At 48.0% G+C, this 25,090-nt stretch overlaps 1 pseudogene; it reads right to left on the reverse strand.

Annotated features, from left to right (window-relative positions):
• Positions 1-11,930: 11,930 nt before the first annotated feature.
• LOC130266042 (zinc finger protein 883-like) overlaps positions 11,931-25,090 on the reverse strand; it is a 222,077-nt pseudogene continuing 208,917 nt past the window's right edge.

Consider the following 25,090-nt stretch of genomic DNA (forward strand, 5'->3'; position numbering starts at 1 on the left):
GCCCTGCCTTTAGATAACCAAATGTGACAGTGGTTATCTTTTTTCTTCTGTCTTCACTTAGAGTCAGAATTGAATGCCCTAAAGATGAATTTCTTGTTTGGATTTAGTTGTTTATTAAATTTTATCTAAAGTACAGAGAGTTCTTCAACACTTCTAGCTATTAAGCCAAAAGTAAGAAAATATAGGTGAATTTAGCTAGTTACAAAGTCTTTTAAAAGCAAACTATCCAATTAAGAACTAACATCTATATTATTTATACTTCTGACCCAGTAACTAAACACCTGTGACCTGCACTGCAGTACTATCTAACCAAAAACTACTTCCTGGAATCATGAAGAAGGAACAAGAAGGAAAAAAAACCAAAAACAATGCCCAAGAACCTCCATCTTGGCTCATACCTATTACTATATTCTAAAACCTCAAATTCAAAACCCTTCACCATGTGAAATTGCACACTTCTAACTACACACTAGTGATTCTAACTTTATCACTTGGGAGCCTTCTCCAAGGACTCAAATCAAAAGCAGTGTTCTTTTGGGGGTCAGTGTCAGAAAGCACAAAAAGTTCAAAACTCCCAGGCTTCAAAGTTCCAAAATAAATGGGTCTCAGATGGATGGCAGCATTTGTGGAAAGGGAAAGGGAAAGGGAAAGGGAAAGGGAAAGGGAAAGGGAAAGGGAAAGGGAAAGGGAAAGGGAAAGGGAAAGAGAAAGGGAAAGGAGGGAAATAAAGCCCTAAAGAAACAGCTCTAGATGAAAAGGTAACAAGATCCCCTCAGCAGAAGTAAAGGCCAGAATAGGACTGAGAATATTTACATTCCAATTTGTGACATTCATTTACAGCATCTCACACTCCAGAGGGAGCAGAGTGATTTATTGCTGGGGAGGAGGCTACAGGAGCATTCTGTGAAGTCTTGTGAACCACCCACTCAGGGCAACTGGTATGGAGCAGCAGCACAGACACTTGGGGAAGAGCTGAAGCAGCTGAGCTCCAGGCCATGGCTGTAACACCAGGGAAGGGACCCATTCTGCAAGAACAGAATGGGAATCCTGTGGATGGGGATCCTGCCAGAGCCCCACCTCCCCCTGCAGCTGGGAATCCTCAGAAGAGACAGTCACACCAAGCTAAGAGGACACACCTGGAAGCAAACCAAGACTCTTTGCTCCTCCCTCACAACCATGAAAACCATGGCACTGGCTGGGAAATAAACTGCCTTAAAAGAACATGGTGCCCACTTGAATTTAAAGATGAACCAAGGTGGGAGAAGCAGGAGGTGCATACAGGGAGAAGTCATTCCAGCTTCCTTCTGACTTCTGCTGGATGGACCTGGCATTGGGGTAACTTGGGCACAGAGAGATGCGCACACACATGTGAATAAACAGCATGGCAGGGGAGCCTGCCCTGTCATCAGCTTATCCTTGACATGGCCACAAAGCACTCAAGAGGCCAGCAGGAAAATCTAGATTTCACTAAACGGTCAAAAAGTTTTGCAAATGCCCTTGACAGGGCCAGGTTTTTGACCACACTGTTCCTACAAGGCACAAATGCTCCTGCAAGCAAGCTGTGCTTCTGAACACAAGCTTCCCTCACTCTGGAGAGGAAAGGAGGTACCCAAGTGACCCTGCTGGGAATTCCTACAAGCTTTTGACAGTGTTGTATTTGGCCAGGCTCATTTCTGCATCCCTTAGCAGGACAACATTTGATTGCTCTTCTTTCTGCTTTGTCCATCCAGCCCCAGGCAAAGAGCTGCTTTAATGGAACAAGAAAGCTTGGAAGCTGTTTAGAAACTTTATGTACCCATCTTAAGAGTTTCCTTCAAATGTTGCTATCACTAACTTTCCCATGATATTTTTATGGGTAAAGCTTGGTATTTTACATATATTCAGGTATTTGAAGGGACAATTTGACATACAGTCAGCAAACACACTGGATTCATAGAACCAGAGAACCATGAATGTATAGAACCATAGAATGTTTTTAGGTTGGAAGGGGTCTTAAATTTCACCAGATAATGCCCCTCTGCCATGGGCAGGGACACTAGAACAGGTTTTTCAAAGGCTTGTCAGACCTGGCCTTGAACGATTCAAACATTCTGGTGGCCATTGTACTTATACAAATATAATATATGAATATACACACAAGGCAATTACAATGGCCATGAGCCTTGAAACTGGAAAAATAATAACTGGCTTCACTTTGGGGTGTGGGTGTTTGCACAAGGGCTTTGCCACCTCCCTCTGGAGCCCCTGGCTGCCACAGTTCAACTGCCAGAGCAGCCCCAGGCAGCTGCTCCCACTCCCAATGGGGCAATCCCAGCTGGAGCAGCTGCAGGTACTGCCCAGGAAAAGCAAAAAATAAAGTTCCCCCTGCTACACATCTGCTGGCTCTGCCCTCAGCCTCTCCTTCTCAGTGCTGGCACCTTTTGGCAGCACATGGGGCAGAACCAAGGGGCCCCTGTGCTCCCCATCCCACCCTCCTTTCCCAGGGATGGGCTCAGAGACACTTGGGATTAAAGCTGAACCAGCAGCAGCCTTGCCCTCTCCACTTGAAAGTGATTTGTCCTGCTGCAAGCTGGGACAATAATAATAATCCTAAATATTTGCAATATGAAGAATGCCTTGAAGGCAATTTCCCTGGTTAGTGGTCTATTTTGAAGCTGCTCCTGTTGGTGGCCAGAAGGGACATCCTTGGAGGGCAAGTTGGCAGAATTACCTGGCACAAGCCGGCCGTGCGGGCGCGGGATGCCTCGCTAGCGGCAGTGGATGCGCTGCGAGCAGGATTTGCGGGTAGAGCAGAGCAGAGCTCCGGGATGCTGCGGGCAGAGCAGAGCGGAGCTCCGGGATCCTGCGGCCGCACTGTAGCAGCCCAAGGGCGGCTCTGCCGTTGGCACGGCCCGGCTCGAACCGGAGCGTCCCGGGAGACAACGGCAGGGAACGGGCACGGAACGGGCACGGAACGGGCACGGGACAGCCGTGGAACGGGCACGGGACCGGCGTGGAATGGGCACGGGACCGGCACAGAACCGGCCGCAGCTCGCGGCAGCAGCGCGCCGGGTGCCACCGCGTCCCCGCCCGGCTGTCCCCGAGTGCCACCGAGCCCCCAGGGAGCAGGGACACTCAGCTCTGTGCAAAGGTTCGGGGCCATTATGTGAAAAAAGCGGAGAAATTCAATGATGTGACCCGCACGCCTTGAGTACTGATAGAAACTCGGGGACTGGGGGCTCTTCAGCAAGAATTTCATGTGTAAATTGTTTATTAATGGGATTTAAAAAACCTCAGCAACCCAACTAATCTATGTCGTTCACAAATTCTCTCTGTTTCTATCAAGTACAGAGAATCTTGAAATACCTAATGTGAGAGAGGCTTTTTACACAAGAGTAACTCCTTCAGATGGGGAATGCAGTATTAAATCATCTCAGTCAAACAGAAATAATTAATCTAAAAAAGTCAAAATCAACATGTTACAGATAAGGCACAACTCACATCCAGGAATTCCTAATTTGCTAAACAAATCAAAGAGATCTATGCTTAAAAATAATTACCAGATGATTTTTCATGCGATCAGATTCTGTAGGTCAGTTGCTCTTTCTACCTCCAGCTCTATAACCCTCTTTTACATTTTATTGTCACACTGCAAATCTACAAAAGAAACTTTTCTGAGAAAAGAGGGGATCCTCTATGAAATTTCTCTTTAAGAGAGCTTCCAACCACAGCAGTAGCAGCAGTGTTTGCTGCCTGCCCTGATCAGAGACACGATACCTATTCCTCTTTCCAGCCTCTTTCCCAGCTAACCTAGTTTCATAGTCTGAACTTTGTAGCTACAGTCATTGGAAATAAAATCAGAGCTTTAACTGCACTTAAAATTTTTCAGTTTTATTCTAAAATTTTCTACTTCATTCTCTTTAAATGTACAGTTTTGTTTTAAAGCACATACTTCTTTTGTTTTTCCTTTTTTTTTTTTTTTTTTTCTTTTTTTTTTTTTTTTTTCTTTCTTGACTATTTTATTCCAGAGGCATTACTGCCAATATTGATGTGTTTGGTCATGGCCAGTGGTGGGTACATGTTGGTCTTATTTTTAAATGAACTAATTCACTTCTTCTCAAGAAAAGGAAAGTGAAAAATGCTAAAAACCATTCGCATAAAGCCAGGTTTTAAAATTATGGAAAGCAATACGGAAATAAATTAGGTTTATTCCATCCCAACCTGTTTCTTAATTTAATTTTATTAATTCAGGCAGTTTGATGGTCTGATATAAAAAACGTCTTCCTTTCTTCTGCTGCTCCCAGCATTTGAACATCTCTGAGAATTTTTGGACATACTTTAGGATCAATCCTTGTGGATCCCTTCCAGCCCAGGATATTTTATGATTCTTTGACCTGGACTAATTGCCCTGTACTCAGCACTGCTGAAGATAAATCTAGAATCCTCAGGCTCAGGTTTGGGACCACACTATGAGGCTGGGTTTTAAAAATTTTGATTTTAATTGCCCCTGATTTATCGGTCTAAAACTCAGCTGTCCTGTCAAGAACTTTCTTTTGGCTTCTGTAATGTTATCAGGCTGGTAGTTGCTTGTATGTGGGTGAGGGCTGCCCTCTAGTGAAGAGAAGGGAGAACGAGCTGATTGAAAAGAGCTGCTCTGAAAGAGCCACAATTCAGGATGAGTTGTAACAGAAAATAAGATTAAAACACATGATAAACCAGTGGCGATAGTCATGGAACACACTGTCTTCACATACAATAATAAATACACTTACAGTTGGGTAATTCCTCTCCTGAACAGCTTGGTAACAACTCGATTTAATAATTTTAGTGCAATGAGAAAGGTGTTAATCTGCTCTACCAGGATTTGAAATTTATGGGTGGATCCAGTTCAGAACCTCTGTGTCTCCTTCAGCTGCAACACTGAAATGTTCCTTTACCCTGGGCAGTGCCAAGAACAGCCAGACCACCAGGAATAGGAATGGATGTTTGGGATGGGTGCTCAGCTGACTCACTGCGATTCAAGATCCTGGTATGTAAACAAAGCATGCATGGAATGCAGGCAGGCAGATTTTTAGATCCTGAGGGCCTTTTTGCATAGGAAAAAAACCTACGGAATTAGACTTGAAGTTCTTGCAACTTAAAAAAAAAATGTGATTGGTGTGTGTATGATATGAAAAAAACCAAGAGAGCCATGCCTCCTGCTTTAAGTCAGACTAATTCAAATTCCCCAAGTGTCTTTTGGGTTTCTTGGAGTTTTTGTCTAAATTAGACCCATGTTTTGTTAGATAAATGCAATAGCCTCTTGGCATTCACACTAAGGAGAAATAAGCTCTCTTAGAAGATATTTATCTGCTCTACTTCAGCAGTTTGCCTTAAGGAAAGATTAATCCTTTCTCCAAGTGCTTCTTTCTGCTGTTGACTTGTATTTCACAGCAGAATTGGGACCTCTGTCTGGATGAATCAGATACTTGATGTTTTCTAGTTTATAGTAAATCTGCATCAGTAGGTTCTGGTTTGTTGAGGCTTTCTATGTGTTTGGGTTTATTTTTTAAGGTGGCAGGCAGTGTTTTCTCAAATTTTAATGAGAACCCCAGCCATAGGGACAGGAGGCTCTCACAGGTACATTCTTAAACAGATTCTAGCACTTCAGAAAAATAATAATCACTGCTTTCCCATATTGTACAATAATAGTCTATTTGTTTGCTTGACAATAACATCAAAATACAGGCAAATACTTATGAAAAGACAGTTTTTTCCCAGATGACACCACGAGAACACTTGAATAATCTACAAGCAAAATATTTTGTTTGTTTTATTTATTGAAAGCAAAGGAATTTTCTCTGATTTCCAGGATGCCATTTGAGAGAGTAAGGTTTAGCTTCTTTCATTTATTGCATGTGGACACTTTCCAGTCATTACAAATGAAGTGCTGCCTAACTACTTCATAAATCTTTCCTTTCTGTTTGTTCTAAAATTTATATTTAGACTACTTTAAAACAAGTGCTCATGGCTTCTTTTGGGGTTTTTTTGGTGAAAATGGATGCTTTCAAAGGAAGGCTTCAGCATTAAAGCCTTTTTCTTTGGGGTATGCTAAGTTTAAGCAGTTAAACTGGTTTCTTCAAGGGCTGCCAGGACAATTCAATGTGTGACATGCTGTGGTCTGGCTGTTAAGACTGCTACACATTATCATGTTGTTGGACTTTTTGAGTCTGTTCTCAGCAGGTGTTTGCAAATCAGTCACAGACAGACAGAAACTCATGTCCTGTGCCAGTAAGAACTGTGCTGCATCTGGGAGTCCTCAGCAAAACTGACTTTTCATCATTTCTGTTTACACAAAACTGCTGCCTTTTAGATCTGTGCTCTTACCAGGCCAAAACTGAGCAGAGCTTATGAGCATTTGCTCTGTTTTGGTTTGTTTGTTTTCCTAGCAAATTCCAAAATTATGCTACATTAGATGATGGCATCTCAGCCTGCAGGAGCCAGACAGAGCACCAGGAAGGGACAATGCAGGGATCTCTCGAGCATGGCACTGTTCGACTGGCTCAGGGCAGAGTGAGGGCTGCTAAGCACACCTGTGCACAGCTGGAGTCAGCACCAGTTCCTTTCACTCCAGTCACAACCACCTCTGCATTTAACACAGCTGAGCGTGTGAGAGAAGGGGTTGTTTCCTGCTCTGACTTCATGGTTGTTTGCCAACAGACCAAATTCTGCCATGCTTAGACCATTCTAGTGAAATGCAGACCCTCAGCAAGACTCACCAACCTTCTTCTTGCTCTAATCTTCTTGAGTTTAAGCAAGAACAGTTAACAGTTTTGTTCCAATCATTATTCTAAAAGTAAATAACCAGCCTTTCCACAAAATTCAAAGAACTGAAGGTATTGGTACAGTAACTTCAGTTAAGGTAAAGTCAGAGCCACAAAATTTCCAGAAACAGAGTCTGGGTGGTGGCTTGTACCAAGAAAACATCACTAAACAGTTCCATTTATCATAATGTTTACAACACTCTAAGAGGAAACAAACTGGGGGATGACTAAATAAATATGTATTGAAGTGCAAACACTAATTTTAAAAAAAGTCACAAGAAGCCTTATTAATAAATGAAGAAAATTTATTACTTCAAGTGTTAATGGTAAAAAAATTCAGCACAGCTGTTGCATTTAAAAAAGTGAAACTACAATTAAGTACTATGTTCTAGTTCAATAAACAGATGAACCCAATGTTCTTCAAAACAGTTAAGCATTATAGAGTACATCTTATGAAGACCCATAAATTAAAGAACTACTTCTTAAATTTAGAGATTAAAAAAATTCTGCATTCACAGCTTTAGCTTCTTTTTTTCTCCCATGCCCCTCAGGAGTGCCGTCCATTTTGTGCTTCTGTGCCTGCAAGGTAAGATTGGGTGCTAAGTAATTGTCACACAGAAAGATTGTTAGCAACAAATGTGTTTCAAAACAAAGCAGATGGAGAAGATTGACACCCTGGCAGCTTTAAAATATGATAAAAACTGCAAATGTGGCATATGGTAAACATGCACATCTTGCTTTTCATTCTTCAAATCTGGAAGAGTGTGATTTCACAGAGGTAAAAAGTGTATAAAAGCAAGTAAGGATGCTATAAAGCTTCCTATTATGAAAAGCTACTTGTAAAAAACATTTAAATGTTCTGTGAACAAGTCTAAGAAACTTAATAATTAATCACTGTTAACCTTACTGATTTCTGCACATCTGTCAAGACAGTTGTGCTTCTAAGTTTTTACTACAACAGCTCTAGGCAACAACCTTAACAAATGGAGGTATTAAAATGGGTAAAGGTGGTATTTCATCTACAAAACAGCCCTGCAAATTAGAAATACTTTGATTTTAGTCAGCAAAGAGAGCTGGTTTTTGTTTTAGTCAGGCATATGTGCCGTTTCCCCAAATCTAGCTCTGGAAGCCCATTTGTAAATAGATATATGGATGATTTAGCACATTATATAAATCAAAATACATCCCTGGTGTACTTACCAAGGTAAATCTATACGGTGTATCAACCCAGTGATCCAAAACATAACTAGTTTATCTGCTCCAAAGTATGTGAGCTGCACTTTAAAACCTTTTTTCCTTTATTACCCGGACTCTTTTCCGTGAATGCATCTACATCAACCAGCTCGAGACCGTTTTTTAATCTCACTGTGGTGAGTTTGAAACTCTGCAGTACTCTTTGCTTTTTTTCTTTTACTCTCTTGCGCTGGGAAAACACTTGGGTGGAAAAATGCCAGTAAGATACATCTGCTCACAGCTGGAAATTTGTCTCCTATTTAAAAACATTCTTCGCCGCAGCAATTTTGAGTTTTTAAAGGGGGATTTGAAACTTTTAGTACGCTGGCTGTGTAAAAATTATTCAGACGTTTCACAAAAATAATTTCTAAATAATAACTTTTTAAATGAAGCTGCGGGCAAATTGCAAAGTGAACACTTTCCAGTAGTAAAAACTCTAAGTTTGTTTATTTTAATTAGTCTAGGTGTTCAGCTTTCTAATGAATGTTCAGAAAATACTGAACCCCAGACAGTCCCTCTCCTGTTGCAAGAAAAGTTTTCGTTTTCACGTTCTCCCCTGCCCCCTGCTGCACAAAACGGCGCCGACCGCATGGCTGGAGCACGGGGTCCCGCTCCCCTCCCCTCCTGTTCGGGACCCTGCCCCCAAGGACACCCCGCCCCGAGCAGCCGTGCGAAGCAGCTGCCGCGACACAGAGCCCGCGGCCATCCCGCCGCCGCCACCGCCCGCGCCGGGGCCACCCCGAGGCCAAGAGCGGCGGTCCGGCCTCGGGAGCTCTGCGCCAGAAGCCGCGCGCCCAGCAGCAGCGCTGCATCGCCAGCACGCCCGCCGCGCTGCCCTCTCGCCTGTGCCCCAAAAAGGAGAGCAGAAGGAGCGGCCGCCGCGAGCCGCCTGCTCGCCCCCTGCGCACCCTGCCCCGCGGGCCGCTGCAGCCCGTGCACCCAGCGCTGCCGGCTCGCACGGCACCCCCAGCACAGAGCCGCCCGCACCCCTCGAGCCTTGCTGCTGCCTGACCGCAACAAAAACAGCCCCGCCAACACCAGCACGTCCGGCAAAACAGCCTCAAACACAAACCCCCCCGCAAAATCAAAAACGTCACTGCTAAAAAAGTTTTAGGAACTGTCAAATGGTTCAATGTAAAAAATAGATATGGATTCATCACCCGAAATGATACCAAAGATGTGTTTGTCAATCAAACTGCAATAAAAAAAAAGAACCCTAAAAAATGTCTCCGCAGTTTAAGAGATAAAGAATTAGTGAAATTTGATATCGTACAAGGAAAAAGAGGCATCCAAGCAGCAAATGTTACCGGACCTAATGGATTTTCAGTAAAAGGAAGCATCTTTGCACCAAACTGCAGTTACTTTTCAGCTACTGAAAAACGTCGTCCTTCACACAACAACCAAACCAACAGCCTTCAAGTTACAGCAGCAACCCTAAAGCAAAAACAGCACAAAACGCTGATCAGCTGTCCTGGAGCCAAAAGTCTATTCCTCCACTTGCAAAACCTGCCAAACAAATAAGTACCTTCCCCCAGTCCCTATTGCCTCCCTACTTCCCCCTTCCACTTTCCCCTTTTTCCATCCACAAAATAAGTCCTTCCAAAATTTCCCCAAATCTCATTACCATTTTTTTATGTTCCCTCAAATTCCTAACCCCCTTTCCCCTCCAAGATCTCCCTCCCACTGCCATGCTTCTCCCTGCCTTTGCTACCCAGCCGCTAATCTGTTTTCCCAAAGTTCCCGTTTAATACAAAGGGGGGGATGATATGGCGGGTGGAGAGAAGGAAAAAAAAATATTCCAAGGTAACAATCTTACAATCTTCATTTTTCCTTCAAAACTAATAATCTCTGTTTAAAGTTTCAACAGGTACAGCACTCCCATTCTGCTAACTACATTGCTAACAGCCACCAGAGTGCCAGTCCATGCTGAAGAATCCCCTTCCTGACTCAGTTTCCTGACAAGCCATGCCAAGAAAACTTCCATCTTCCTTCCTACCAGTTCCAAGATGCTTCAAAAATCCCTTTCTGCATTAGTGTTGCCTTTAGGAGCTGGAACAGAGATTACACAGAGTTAGGGGAAATAAATAGATATTTATTGAAAGGCCTTCAAAGGCCACACCCTGGCAGCAACAGTGCCACAGCGTGGCCCCTGCCCTGCCCGAGTGACCCCAAGGTGGATGCAAAGGAGGGCTTGGTCACATGATTTCACATTTTTATCGACTTCAGTCCACTTACATACAGGAGTCCACCATGCAATTAATAGTCACAAATTGTAAGGTGTCCTCCTCCTCTTCTCATGGCTGGCCTGCCCTCCTCTTCTCATGTTGTTTATACTTTGGGCCTGGAGCCTGAAGAAACTGTCCTTGAGTCCATAGCTGGTATCAGACTATTTCGTCTTTATCACCCTAAAGCACAACGGAAAGCATACCCAAGCAGAACAGAAAATTTGGATCTTAAGGCATCACTATCAATCACCTTAATGTGCCACAAGATTCCAATAATCCTGTTATTGTGAATCATTTCACTTCCTTACAGGCTGCAGATGAGATATGCATGCCTCGAGCAAAGGTCTTTACCCGGGACTTGACCATGAACAAGTGGGAGGGCTCGTATGAACTTATCGTTTGGGGTCATAGGTACGCTTGCGTCTCAACAGATACCGGAGTACGCTGGCTGCCTGCAAGATGTGTCCACCCTGACCTGTGACATCAGAGACAGAATGTAGCTGATGCACAGCCTCCAAATGCGGACCCACACGCCGACCACCAGCCAGATGGTCTCTCTACAAGCAGAGGATGAGCATTCATTTGTTTCTCCTGGAAGTGTTTTAAGCCATTAAGACACCGTTATGTAAGTTTTTTGAAATGTATTAGAGATGATAAGTCTGGCGAATGGTGGCAAGTTTTGTTATTGTATTAGAGACATAGTGTTTTGGTAATTAGTTTTGCAGGGAAAAAAGCAGCAGGTTTGAAGATTTCCGTGAGCACTACAGGTGTCCCCAGGTCTCCCGAGTTGTATTTGTTCTTCTTATTGAAGGGCCCTGTGGGGGATTACAAACACTTCTCTTCCTTTTCTTTTTTAAACTAAAAGCGGGACTTGTGGACACTGCTGAAGGCCTAAGTAAATTTCAGCCAGGCCCTTTCTCAGGTTCTGAGTCTTTTTCCCCGGCCATGACACTTTCCCAGCTCTGGCCAGGATTTTTCTTACAGATAGAAAGGAATTAATAAACATAGATTAGTACCTGCTGCTGACCATAGGACAGTGTGTGATGTATGTGACATGGGATGCTTTCTCCTATTGCCCAATGAACTGCTGTCCCATTTCAGATTTGCGAACACTCCTATGAGTCGGGTTTTTGAATAAAGTGCTTTTCTTGCCCATGAAGAAATGTGTATTGCAATTATTTTCTGCTCCCTGCAAATATCGACAGGTTTCCACTCCACTGTCTCCAAAATCTTGGTCTTTGTCCCAATCCATCACCATTTTGCTGCAGAAGACACCCTTTAGTAATAGAAAATCAAAATCCTGGAATGACTGAGGTTGGAAAAAACCTCCAAGGCTATTAAGTATTCCTGGATGCCACCAGAAGACAGGACTAAACACAGAAAATTTTCTGGGGTTGAAAGTCAACAAATCCACTCTCCCCAAGGGATTCCCAATGTTGGTTTGTGTCCCAATGGATGTTCCTGCCCCTGCATACATCCAGGTGCCCACAGGAAGACAGGATGATGTAGAGCTCCCCCAGCCAGGTGTCTTCCAAACACGATTCACCAGGACCACGAATCACCAGGGCTCTGCCCAACAGGGGCCACTGGAGATCATCCAACACTGATCCTCCCAAGGGGACGGAGAAGGAACAGAGCACGAAGCTCTTCCCACACTCAGGGTACTCACAGGGCTTCCCTCAGTGGTGCCTCAGCTGGTGTTGGTCAAGTTAGAGCTCTGTGAGAAGCTCTTCCCACAGTCAGGACACTTGTAGGGGCCTCTCCCCAATGTGGATGCGCCGGTGGACAGTGAGGTCGGAGTTGTGCTTGAAGCCCTTCCTGCAGTCGGGGAAACAGAAGGGCCTCTCCTCTGTGTGAATCCACTCATGTTTGAGGACGTCTGAGCAGGTGTGAAAGCGCTCCCCACACTCAGGACACTTGTAGGGCCTCTCCCTGGTGTGGATGAGCTGGTGTCTTCTCAGGGCAGAGCTCCAATGAAAACTCTTCCCACATTCCAAGCAGGTGTAGGGCCGTTCTCCAGTGTGGATCACCTGGTGCCGCATCAGAAGAGATAATGTCATGAAGCCCTTCCCATACTTCCCACACTCAGAGGGCTTTTCGCCAGTGTGGATCAGCTGGTGCTGGTTGAGGTTAGAGCTGTCTCTGAAGCTCTTCCCACATCCTCACACTCATAGGGCCATTCCCAAGTGTAGATCACTTGCTGCCGGATCAGCTCAGACTTCCAGCTGAAACTCTTCCCACATTCCAAGCACTTGTGGGGCTTCTCCCCTCTATGAGGCTTCTCCACCTGCTCTGAGCTCTGCCTGGATTTCTGGCCACCTTCCCAGCTCAGGGAGGGTCTTTCCTCCTTGCAGCTCCCTGGGATGGCTTTGCAGCCCCTCCTCATTAGGGATCGCTGGGGTTTGTCCTCCTCCTCCATCCACTCAAAACTTGGGAATGAAAAATCCTGGTTTAGGATAAAAACAAGAGAAAAGGGCCTGTAGCTGGGGGTTCCTTCTCAGGAAGGCACTGGGTATCTTGTGTCTGTAAGAACATCCGAAACACCAAGATTCAGACCCCAAATCCTTCAAACATAATTACAAAAATCAGAACCTCTCAAAAAATCAAAATTCAGCCAAAACCCCCTCCAAAATATAAACATTCAGGCCCCACAAAAAACCAAAGCACCAACACTAGCCCAAAAATGCTCAGACACACCAAGGTTCATCCCTGTGAAAATTGTAGTTCTCCCTCTCCTGTCATCTGCTGTATGTTCGGGAGGGAACACTTCTAGGGCTGGGAAGGAGGCTCCAGATAGAGGGAAGGGTAGAACCTTGTGTTGCTTCCTGTCTCTGCTCGTCCTCCTCCTGTGTCCACACATTTCCTCACATTCCTCTTCCTCCTACTCCTGCACAATCCCACCTTCTCCTCCAATGTGCAGCGTTGAAACATTTTGTTCTTCAACCATGCTTCTCCTTCCCTTCTCCTGCTGCTCCCAGGCCCAGCACCCACTGCCGGCTCCCTCTTCCCCCCACACCCACAGCATCCCAGCGCAGGGGCAGGGATGGAGCTGGAGCAGCTCGGGCTTGGGGCAGCGCTGGGCTCTCGGCCGCTCCCGCCCGCACTCGGTCCCCACTGCAGCCGCTCCCGACATTACAGCAGGACATGAGGAATCTATATTTCAAGCAGTCTGTGGCCACAGTCCTGTCTCCTGTGAAATCCCTCCCACAGGAAGCTGGGCTGGCACAGAGCCTGCCTTGGCACTTTGCTGTTCCCAACATCCAACCAGGACATCGGGCCCTGCCTAAGGAGTGCAAAGAAGCACCACTGGTGGCCAAGTGCCATGGCCCATCCCAAGTGTCCCTGAGCACAGAAACAGCCCCAGCACAGCTCAGCACGGGGGGACCCCTCACCCTGGGCTCAGGGGCTCTCAAGCCCCGCAGATTTGCACTTCCCGGCTGCAGCACCAGCATGGGAGGCCCCACTGAGCCTGCACTGAAGGCAACGCAGCAGCAGCCAGGGCTCCACAGCGGGGGAGACCCTGGGCCTGCCCACACATCCTCTGCTCAAATCCTCTGCCTGGGCACCCTCCTTTGGCATCTCCAGCCACTGGGGCCAATCCTTGCTGCCACTGCTGCAGCTTCGCTGCTTTCTGTGCCTGCACTCCCACAGCTGCTGGCAAAAAATCAAGTAATTCCTTGACTCTAATACTAAAGATATCAAATAAAAAGCAGATTATGGGGGGGGCCAGATGTGAGTAATGCAATGGCTGTTCCGGAAGATTAGCACTGGTTTCCGGCAGCCAGGAGAGGTGCTTTAGAAATGCAAATTAACACTGCTGGGGCATAGTATCCATTTCTAATCCCAAAACCAAAGAGGACCCAGGAAAAGAGATTGAAGAAATGGTAATTACCGTTAGCAAAGATAATTTTTGAGAAAATGAGAAGAGAGATTGACCAAGGTAACATAAATGTGCCTGGTGTTAGGGCCAGGGATTGGTATAAAAGGAAGCAACGAGACAAACCACTAGTTTCAGAAAATATTACTAATTTGCAGATACACCTGTTATGCCAAAATCCTGCTCAATTCCTGAACTTCGAGAAGAAGAACCACTTAACAAAACCAGAAATATCGGATATTATACAAAAGGAGGGACGAGCAGCAGGGGTACCGGGAAATCTGAACCTTCAAAGTACCTCAGCCAGTGGGGAAAGGGAGAGGGAGATGCAGCCGGGAAAATGAGGATAAAAAGGAGGCTGCGTTTTAGAGACCCCATGGTAAATGCCGCAGGGCCTCCCCCGTTGTTCATTAATAAAGTCACTTTTACAGAACTCCTCTGTCTCCTTTGTGCACACAAACCTCGGGCCACGTGAATTTTCCCGCACAGCCCCGGGGCCTCTCTCAAACATCCCTTGCCCGCCTCGGGCTCCTGCCGGGGCTCCACGTGGGTCCCGACTCCATCCTGGACTCACCCCCAGCTCCCACCGCCCTCAGCTCCCGCTCACCCCGAGCTCCCGGCGGTTCAGGACAGCAGCGGTCCCTTGGCCCGATGCCCGGGCCAGGCCCAGTGCGTGAGCCGCTCCTCAGGCGAGGTTTCCGAGAAATGGCGGAGCTCCGGGAAAGGGAGGGGAGTTCGTGCCGTGTGCAGAGCCCGCCCCTCGCTGCGATTGGCTGATTCTGTTGTCACCCGTCGTCCTGGCGCGCTGATTGGGCAGAGCGGGGACAAGACCGGCTCCGGCAGCAAAGGCGCCATTATTGGAGCGTCTGTAGGGGCCCGGGAGTGGCGGCAGCGGCCGGAGCCCGGTGAGGCGGCGGCGGAGCTCGGAGGCGGCCCCAGCGCAGGTGGGAGCCGCGCTTGGTTCTGCGGGGGTTCGGGGAGTCGGCGCTCTGCCTAATCAGCGCACAGGAACGAGGAGTGACGGCAGAATCAGCCAATGGCAGCGAGGGGCGGGCTGTACACCCGGCTCAGCAGCCTCGGCCCGCACTCTCAGGGACCCCGGGCTGTGTGAGGGGAAAGCCGGAGATGGGGAGCAGCCCTGGAACGGGCCCGGGCCCGGGGAGGGATTTGCCGGAAAACATAAGCAAAGTTACACGCAACTCCCTTTCCCAGCCCTGCGTGTTCGCTGGCTCCGGCTCAGGGGGAAAGCCTTGGAACCTCACTTCTGCTACCCCTAATTGGGAGCATCAGTGCATGGCTTTGATTTCCCCCAAAATGGGAAAACTGCCCCAAAGCAAGTGGATATGGACTGGAGTGAATTCTGGCAGAAAACTCCAAAAACTTTGAGCAGGATAATGGGAAGTAAATGAAGACCCATAAAACCAGCTTTCCCCCACACCTTCCTCCTTCCAGCTGCACCTCCTACCCCGGCAGTGCAGGGTGTCAGAAACGACTGTCACTTCTTTTAAACTTTCAGAGGTTTATTAAGCCTTAGCATAAAAATACAACAAAAGTCTGAATAAGCAGAAGAATCAGCGCAGGGAGCACAGGACTAAACCCCCACATACTCACCTACAGAATGGATGTTCTGCCTTTTATGCCCTCCCAAAGTTTTGTCGCTGAACTCCTTCTCTGCCGTCCATGGCTGGAGACTTTCTTACAGCTTGGCTGCAGGGCAGGTGCAGTAACAAGCCGGCCCTGCCCAAATGCCCCGACTACCTAAGCCATGTCTGACAACAATACAAGGGGGAGAAGAAAGAGGACTATGGGAGGATATATTGCAATAACATCATTAAATATCCACAAAACTTAGCATACACACCATATTAATCCCTTAATTATGAGAGCCAAGCATCACATTACTGATCTATAACAAAACTCCCTTTTCATAAGTCATTTGGCTCAAAGAATTTACTGTTATTTTCAATTCCAATTAATTACTCTTCTCACTATAGAGTTTTATCATACTAGCATCTGTTGAAGTAAGTTCTGTTCTCTTCTGTTCTGTCCTGTCGGAACAGAAAAATCTCAGGTTTTCCTTAGACCCACTTATTCACAATGGACAAAAGGGAGTCATCGAGGCCTGGTATGGCCATCTACCATGCTGATGGGGTTACTGCCCATAGCAGGTGTATCTTACCAATTGAGGAATGATAGAGGTGTGGTATGGCCTTTTAGCCCCCACCTTACCATGCCTATGTGGTTGCTGCCCACAGCAGGGCTGTGCAGTCTTCTCAGTGGTGAACACAGGGGCCAACCTGGTCTTGCCCTCTATTTCTTGTCTGACTCCACTTGTTGGTTCCTAAGGAAATCACCCCAGCACCTCTTGCAGTTCCTGGTGTACATCCTCTCCACAGATGCTTGTAATTTCCATTCATTAAAACAGGACAATTACATCAATAACTGATATGGTTCAACCCCCCCTCAAATTGTTATTTAAAATAATCTTTGAGCCAGCAGGTTCTCTCTCCATCTCTGCTTGCGAGTCATTTCTAACTTGCCTACTCTGGATATTATAGTTTATTTTTGGAGTTCTTTTACTGGGCCTTTAATTCTGTTGCAATGAGTCCACTCTCACTCTTCAGTTCCCAGAGCCGATTCAGTGGTGAGCAGTACCTGAAAGAGACCTCCTCACTGAGGGGTTAAAAGCTGCTCTTTCTCTAAAAGAGACACTGAAGACAATGTACATCAGGTAGCATTTTTCTACATAGCAGCTTCCTGTTGAGTGTTGGACAAGGAACTGAAATGCTTAATGTGTCTGAGACTCAGCCAGAGGCAGGAGAGCACAGATTTAGGAAGCATAGTTGAAAAAATACATATTAGCAGGCAGTTCTATTCTTTATGACTATTTGCACCCCAGTACTGCCCCACATGCTTCACCCTAAGGCAGTTGCCCAGCACTGCTGACACAAGGGAACTGGCTTAGGGAGCATTGCAGTTATAGAGAGGTTTGCACCTGGCACAGCCTCTCATCTGGATGGCAGCAGTTTCTAGGGGATGTGGGTGAGAACAGCAGTGGATGCACATAATAATGCCACTTGTTCCTTGGTGTATTTGAAAAACTCTTGTTTGACATGTTAGATTTAAAAAGGTCAGTATAAATCAAAGCTTTGTACACGACTATGAAATCTATTTAGAGAACAAACTGCCCTCCAAAGACACCCATACAAACCATGCTTATCTTACAGGGATTCAATGGAACCTTAAACAGTACTAAATTTGATGGAAATCACTGTACAACCTTATATACACAACGTTATACACATTTTTGCAAACTTATATGTAGGGGCGAATTCCTTTCCCTACAAGAACAGAGTGTACACAGAGAGCCAGGGGCCACTGCAGCAAAGCCCAGCAGTGACACACAGACGGACAGAGACACACATAAACCCACACACAGACCCACCCACACACACTCGTGCACATCCGTGCTACACAGACACCCACCCACGCACAGTCTGCACCAATGCACACACGCCTACAAACAAAAGAGCTGTTGTACTCAGAGAGCTCGTGCACACTGCTACGTGCAGTGTCATTAACAGAGAGAAATCTCCCTCCCAGTGCACATGGGTTCGGGGCAGTTTTCTAGTTTTGGGAGAAATCAAAGCCATGCACTGATGCTCCTAATTAAAGGTAGAAGTCAGACTCCAGGGCTTCCCACAGAGCCAGAGCCAGCGAACACGCAGGGCTGGGAAAGGCGTGACGGGAGCTGCGGAGAACTTTCGTTGTGTCTCCAGGCCAATCCCTCCCCGGACCCGTTCCAGGGCTGTTCCTCATCTCCGGCTTTTCCCCTCACACAGCCCGGGGGCCCTGAGAGCGCGGGCCAAGGCTGCTGAGCCGGGTGTACAGCCCGCCCCTCGCTGCCATTGGCTGATTCTGCCGTCACTCCTCCATCTTGCCCGCTGATTGGGCAGAGCTGGGACATGCCCGGCCCCGGGGCCAAAGGTGCCATTGTGGCAGCGCCTGTGCGGGCCCGGGAGCGGCGGCAGCGGCCGGAGCCCGGTGAGGCGGCGGCGGAGCACGGAGGCGGCCCCAGCGCAGGTGGGAGCCGCGCTCGGTTCTGCGGGGACTCGGGGCTCGCTGCGGGCAGAGGGGGCGCCAGGAGGCTCTGGCGGGTTCGTTGTGCTGTGCCCGGCCCGTGTTCCCGCTGGGCTGAGGGCGCTGCGGGAGCGGCTGCCCGCGGTCTCCTTCCCGCTGGGGCCTCGGCAGGAGCCACTGCTGGAGCAGCAATGGCGTGTCCTTGTTCCTTTGGATAGGTCAGAGGTGGCTGTTCCGTCCTCGGGATCCTGCGCTGTGTTCTCTTGGAAGTCTGCCGCCGCCGCCGCCGCCGCCGCCGCCGCCGCCTCACCCGGCTCCAGCCGCTGCCGCCGCTCCCGGGCCCGCACAGACTCTTCGCCAATGGCGGCTTTGCTGCCCGAGGGCTGCTCTTGCGGTGGCCCCGGGGCGGGCTTGTCCTGCTTTTACCCAATCAACGCGCGAGAACCAGGAGTGACGACAGAATCAGCCAATCGCAGCGAGGGGCGGGCTCTGCACAAGGCACGGACTCTCCTCTCTTTCCCCGGTCTCGGCCATTTCGCGGAAACCTCGCCTGAGGAGCTGCTCCCGCGCTGGGCCCGGCCCGGGCATCGGGCCAGGGAACCGCTGCTGTCCTGAACCGCCGGGAGCTCGGGGTGAGCAGGAGCTGAAGGCGGTGGGAGCTGGGGGTGAGTCCAGGATGGAGTCGGGACCCACGTGGAGCCCCGGCAGGAGCCCGAGGCGGGCAAGGGATGTTTGAGAGAGGCCCCGGGGCTGTGCGGGAAAATTCACGTGGCCCGAGGTTTGTATGCACAAAGGAGACAGAGGAGTTCTGTAAAAGTGACTTTATTAATGAACAAAGGGAGAGACCTTGAAGCATTTGCCATGGGGTCTCTAAAACGCAGCCTCCTTTTTATCCTCATTTTCCCGGCTGCATCTCCCTCTCCCTTTCCCCACTGGCTGAGGTACTTTGAAGGTTCAGACTTCCCGATCCAACTGTTGCATGTCCCTTTTAATATGCGCCCCCCACTACGATATTAATCTTACTGCTTTCACTCCGTCCTCTTCCTTCCTCAAGAACTGTCTTTACAATCTTTTACTTACTATTTACTCAATCTCTTTTTTTGGATCCTCTTTGGTTTTGGGATTATTCTCAGTGCCCTCACTCCCTGTCCTTTTGTAGCCGTTTCTGGATCAGGAGGCCTGGCTGCCACCTGCATCCCCTTGCTCAGCTGCTGAATGAGCTGCACTCAGCAAGGTGTTGTGCATGGGAAAAAGATGAGAGTTGCTGCAGCACATCAGAGGAGAAACAGCATTCCTTTTTGGTCATGGTAAGCCAGGGAATCATGAAAGCATGTCCCATTCCCATACTTTCTACATTTGGACTGGAATACGAGTCCCTTTCTTATTTCTGTTTTTCTCTCTTTCATCACTTCGCGTTTATAATCTATCTGCAAACAGCAGTTTCAGTCATTTAATTTTCCACAAAGGTTGTCTTCTTCCTTGGCGTGGTTGGGCCGGCAGGAAGGTCAGGAGCTCAATCTGTCTGATTGGTTATTATTTCGAGGAGGGCTTGTAATCCTGTAATTCAAATGATAAATGGATACTTTGCCCCAGCAGTGATAATTTGCATTTCCAAAGCTCCTCTCCTGGTTGCCTGAAACCAGCTTCTGTTCCAGAGCTGCCATTGGATGATTCACACGTGGCCCCCTTCTAATCTACTTTTTACTTCATATTTTAGTGTTCAAGAGTCAAGGCATTACTTGATTCTTGCCAGGATGTGCGACAGAAATAATTTTATCCACACATAGCCCGGGTGGGCAGAGAACATCATTCCATGGCACGTGAGTTTTACTAGATTTTTTCATAAGTTTCATACAGCAGAACCCATTGAAATCCATTGATTAAATATTCAGCGCTTCTAAGTTGGGTAGTTCTTAGTATTAGGTTTCCTATTGGACCTGGATTTCTTCTCTGATGGTAATTAGGGCCCCTCTCCTGGATTTCCTTCTCAGCCTTTTCCAGGCCGGGTGTCTCTACCTACTCCTTGGGGCAGTCTCTGAAATGGGTGTTCCTTGATGTTTTTTAGTGGTCCTTGATGTTTTGTTGATGGTTGTTACTTTTGTGGTGATCTTCCGGGCTATTCCCAGTCTGTTGAGATGTTAAACTCATCTCTGTTGAGTGGTGAAACATCCCTTAAAAAACCCTTTAAAATTTCTTTCCCCAGTGCAAAGGCAAACCAAGCCAGAGAAATTAAATGAGACTTCAAAAAATTAGAAGTTGGTATATTTTCCAGCAATCAAATCCCAGGCAGCCCAGTGTGTGAGTGTAATTGAGAGCCAGAGTGGAATCGTGCCGGTGTGTTCCTCAGCAGCTGTGGCAGTGCAGGCACAGAAAGCAGCAAAGCTGCAGCAGTGGCAGCAAGGATTGGCCCCAGTGGCTGGAGATGCCAAAGGAGGGTGCCCAGGCAGAGGATTTGAGCAGAGGATGTGTGGGCAGGCCCAGGGGCTTCCCCCGCTGTGGAGCCCTGGCTGCTGCTGTGTTGCCTTCAGTGCAGGCTCAGTGGGGCCTCCCATGCTGGTGCTGCAGCCGGGAAGTGCAAATCTGCGGGGCTTGAGAGCCCCTGAGCCCAGGGTGAGGGGTCCCCCCGTGCTGAGCTGTGCTGGGGCTGTTTCTGTTCTCAGGGACACTTGGGATGGGCCACGGCACTTGGCCACCAGTGGTGCTTCTTTGCACTCCTCAGGCAGGACCCGATGTCCTGGTTGGATGTTGGGAACAGCAAAGTGCCAAGGCAGGCTCTGTGCCAGCCCAGCTTCCTGTGGGAGGGATTTCACAGGAGACAGGATTGTGGCCACAAACTGTTTGAAATATACATCCCTTATCTGCACCCCCCACTAGGTGGAGAATTTCCAGGATAAGGAATTCCAAACAGCAATTCCAAGGGATATCACTGAATATCTGCCCTGGGTCTGGCTCTTATTCTCCCAAAGCCAATGGCAAAAGCTGTACCCGTGGCATCTTTATTTCTATCACCAGCTCTCAAAGGAGTTTTTTAATTCCCACATTCATTCTTTATAGCTGACCTGAGCTCTGGGGGTGCCAGGGCTTGTGGAGCCCATTGTATTCCTAAAGCAGCCACAACCCCCGGAAGATCTTTCCTGTACAATGAGTTCCCCATCTGAGTCTGTTGCTTCCACATTCCCTTATCTTGGAAATACTTGTTTTAGAAATACCTTAGTAAGTGGTCCAGTGGTTGCTGAAGAGGTCACAATTGCTTTTGCCACCCTGTTAGCTTCAGTGCTGTCACCAGCAGATATTTGAGCCTTCCTGCTCAGGGCATTTCAGTGCCAGGCTCTTCCAAGCACACACAGCTCCGCCGGTTGAGCTGACCATGCGGGCGGTAACCTGCGCTTGCTCTAATTCCCCTTGCTTAATCAGAGCGTGTCCTGGAACTCTTCTCCCTTCTCCTGCCCTTGCAGACCCATCCATGAACACATTTTGTCCCTCAGACCAGGGAAGGTCTCCTCAATCTCTCCTGTCCTGGCTCTGGAGCTCTGTCACTGGAATGCAGCCATGGGGGCAGCGCCAAGGCCGGGCCCCCCCGCGCTGTCTTGGTGGGAGCGGCTGCAGTGGGGACCGAGTGCGGGCGGGAGCGGCCGAGAGCCCAGCGCTGCCCCAGCCCGAGCTGCCCCAGCTCCATCCCTGCCCCTGTGCTGGGATGCTGTGGGTGTGGGGGGAAGAGGGAGCTGGCAGTGGGTGCTGGGCCTGGGGACAGCAGGAGAAGGGAAGGAGAAGCAGGGTTGACGGGTAAAATGGTCAAATGATGCACCTGGGGGGAGAAGGTTGGATTGTGCAGCAGGAAGAGGTAGAATAGTAGGAGCAAGAGTAGTGTGAGGAAGAGTAGGGACATAGGAGGAGCAGGAGCAGAAACAGGAAGCAGCACAAGGTTCCACCCCTCCCTGTATCTGCAGCTGCCCCCCAGCCCCAAGAGCGATGCCCTCCCCACATGGAGCAGGTGACAGGGGAGGGGGATCCACGATTTTCACAGGGATGAATCTTGGTGTTTTGGAGGTTTATTTAGAAGAAGGTTTGTGCTTTGGTTTTTTACAGGGTCTGAATCTTTGTATTTTTTTGGGGGTGGGGGGGGGTTCTGAATTTTGCTGTATTTTTGCTGTTTTGATTTATGTCTTGAACATCTGGAGGATTTTCAGTTGGGGCCTTGGTTGCTAGGAGCTTCTTGCAGGCACAACATGTCCAGTGATTTCCTGAGATGAACATGGGCAAGGAGGAACTCCCAGCCCAAGGCCCTCTACTCTTGTTTTTTCCCCAAACCAAGGTTTGTCATTCCTAAGGCGTTGGCAGATGGAGGAGGAGGAAGAGCCCCAGAGATCTCTCATGAGGAGGGGCTGCAAACCCAGCCCAGGGACCTGTAAAGAGGAAAGACCCTCCCTGAGCCGGGAAGGCGGCCAGAGATCCAGGCAGAGCTCAGAGCTGGTGGAGAAGCCTCATGGAGGGGAGAAGACCCACAAGTGCCTGGAATGTGGGAAGGGTTTCAGATTCAGCTGCAGGCTGATCCAGCACCAGAGGATCCACACTGGGGAGAAGCCGTACGAGTGTGGGGAATGTGGGAAGAGATTTGGCACAATATCTGATCTGATGCGGCACAAGGTAATCCACACGGGGGAACGGCCCTACACCTGCTGGGAATGTGGGAAGAGATTTGCAGACAGATCCAATCTGAGAAAACACCGGCGCATCCACACTGGGGAGAGACCCTATGAGTGTCCTGTGTGTGGGAAGAGGTTTCAGACCGGCTCTGAATGCCACAAACACGAGCAGATTCACAGAGAGGAGAGGCCCTTCTGCTGCCTCGACTGTGGGAAGGCTTTCAAGCAAAACTCCACCCTCAGTGCCCACCGGCGCATCCACACTGGGCAGAGGCCCTACGAGTGTTCTGAGTGTGGGAAGAGCTTCTCCAGGAGCTCTCACTTGACCCAACACCAACGGAGGCTCCACTAAGGGAAGCCCTGTGAGTGCCCCGAGTGTGGGAAGAGCTTTGTGCTCTTCTTGAGCTCCATCTCACATGGGAGGATCGGATTTGGATGATCCCCAGTGACCTCCGTTGGGCAGAGCCCTGCTGACCCATGGCCCTGGTGATCTGTGTTGGGAGGACACCTGGCTGGGGGGCTCTGCATCATCCTGTCTCCCTGTGGGCACCTGCATGAACTCAGGGGCATGAACATCCACTGGGACACAAACCAACATTGGGAGTTCCTTGGGGAGAATGGATTTGTTGACTTTCAACCCCAGAAAATCTTCTGTGTTCTATCCTAGTTTCTGGTGGCATCCAGGAATACTAAATGGTCTCGGAGGTCTTTTCCCATGTGGTGATTTGTAAAGATTTCCTGAAAGTTTTTACCTGCTGAGACCTGGGCAGTCTCCTTTGTATCTGACCAGTCAGAGCCAGTCAGTGTCGGATTTTTAATATTGACACATTGTTACACCAATAAGCAAGTGTATTCCTCTTTGTGAAACACACGTGTAAAGACAAAAGGCCCCGGGAAAGTTCTCTTTCCGTTCTGGCCTCTCACAAAGTAACACCAGCCCAGGCCCCCTCCACGCGGCCCGGGCAGGGGCAGGCAGGCTTTGACTCAGAGCTCAGGAAGCTGCCGGGCCCCGTTTTCAAGCAGGGGCCCCGATATCCAGCGAAAGGAAAGGAAAGGCCCGTTGCTGACATCCCTGCCCCCCGGCACGGCCGCGGCTCGGCAGAACCCTGCCCTGTCCCGGCCCGGAGCAGCTCCGAACGGCCGGGCCCGCCCCGCTGCCCCCGCGGCCTGGGGGAAAAACAACTGAGCCCTGTTCTGGCAAGGCCCCCACAGCCTTGTCTGCTGGGCAGGGTGGAGGAAGAACCCCCGGCCCGCGTCTGGGATTGAGTGCAGCGGGTGCTGGAGAACAGCCATGAAACCAGAAACTCATCACCGGTTCTCTGACTAAACCCTACAGTCCTCACTCAGCCCCCAGCGTGGCCTTGAAAGACTTTATTGTAAATAACTCTGACCACCCCACCTGGAAAAAATCACAAAACTTTCTGCTGCCCGAGCAAGGTATTAACTCTTTCAATGCCCAGAATAAAACTTTACAAATACTTTATTTTCTCTGAAATTTAAAAAAAGAAAAAGAAAAAAAAAAAAAGAAGGAAAAAAAAAAGACCAAACACAAACCAACAAAAGCAAAAACAATATAGTAATGCACACAGAAACAATATGAAAACACTGAAATCAAATTAAAAGAAAAGTGAAATCCTAAATAAAGAAAGAGGAAAATTCATGAACTAAAATTTCTCTTTTTTTAAACTATGGAAAAAAACCTTTTTTTTTCCCTATAACATATAAAAAGACTCTGAAATGATATGGCTGTTCTAACTGTAAATATAAACAAAAGCTTTAATATGAAACAAATGTTAAAATTGGTGTAATCCTCTAAGTTTAAATAATATAAAAGCCACAGTTGTTTCCCCCCCAAAGAAGAAAAAGAAAAAAAAACTAATTTCTCAAAAATAAAATAAAAGTTTTTGTTTAAACTGATATAATTCTTAAAGTGTCCCTCATAAGTTAATACAGTCCTCAGTAAAGGTTATGAGGAAAACTGTTACTTTGAAAAAAGGGGTTTTAGACAGTAATCAGATTTCTATTTTCCCGGGCAACTAATCAGTGTAACATGAAAACCAAAAGAAAACTTTTTTATAAGGAAGTCTTCATAGACTGAAAAAAGTCTCCTCTTTCAAGTTAATTAGTAAAAAACTGTTTTAAAGATGGTAAACTAACTGAGTTGTTTTTTGTACGTTTTTCGTATTAATAAAAGTAGTCTAAAGTTTTATTCTGCAGTTTTTTTCTTAGTTTCTAGTAATAAAACCTCTC

Source organism: Oenanthe melanoleuca, unplaced genomic scaffold (assembly GCF_029582105.1).
Source record: "Oenanthe melanoleuca isolate GR-GAL-2019-014 unplaced genomic scaffold, OMel1.0 S001, whole genome shotgun sequence".
NCBI lineage: Eukaryota > Metazoa > Chordata > Aves > Passeriformes > Muscicapidae > Oenanthe > Oenanthe melanoleuca.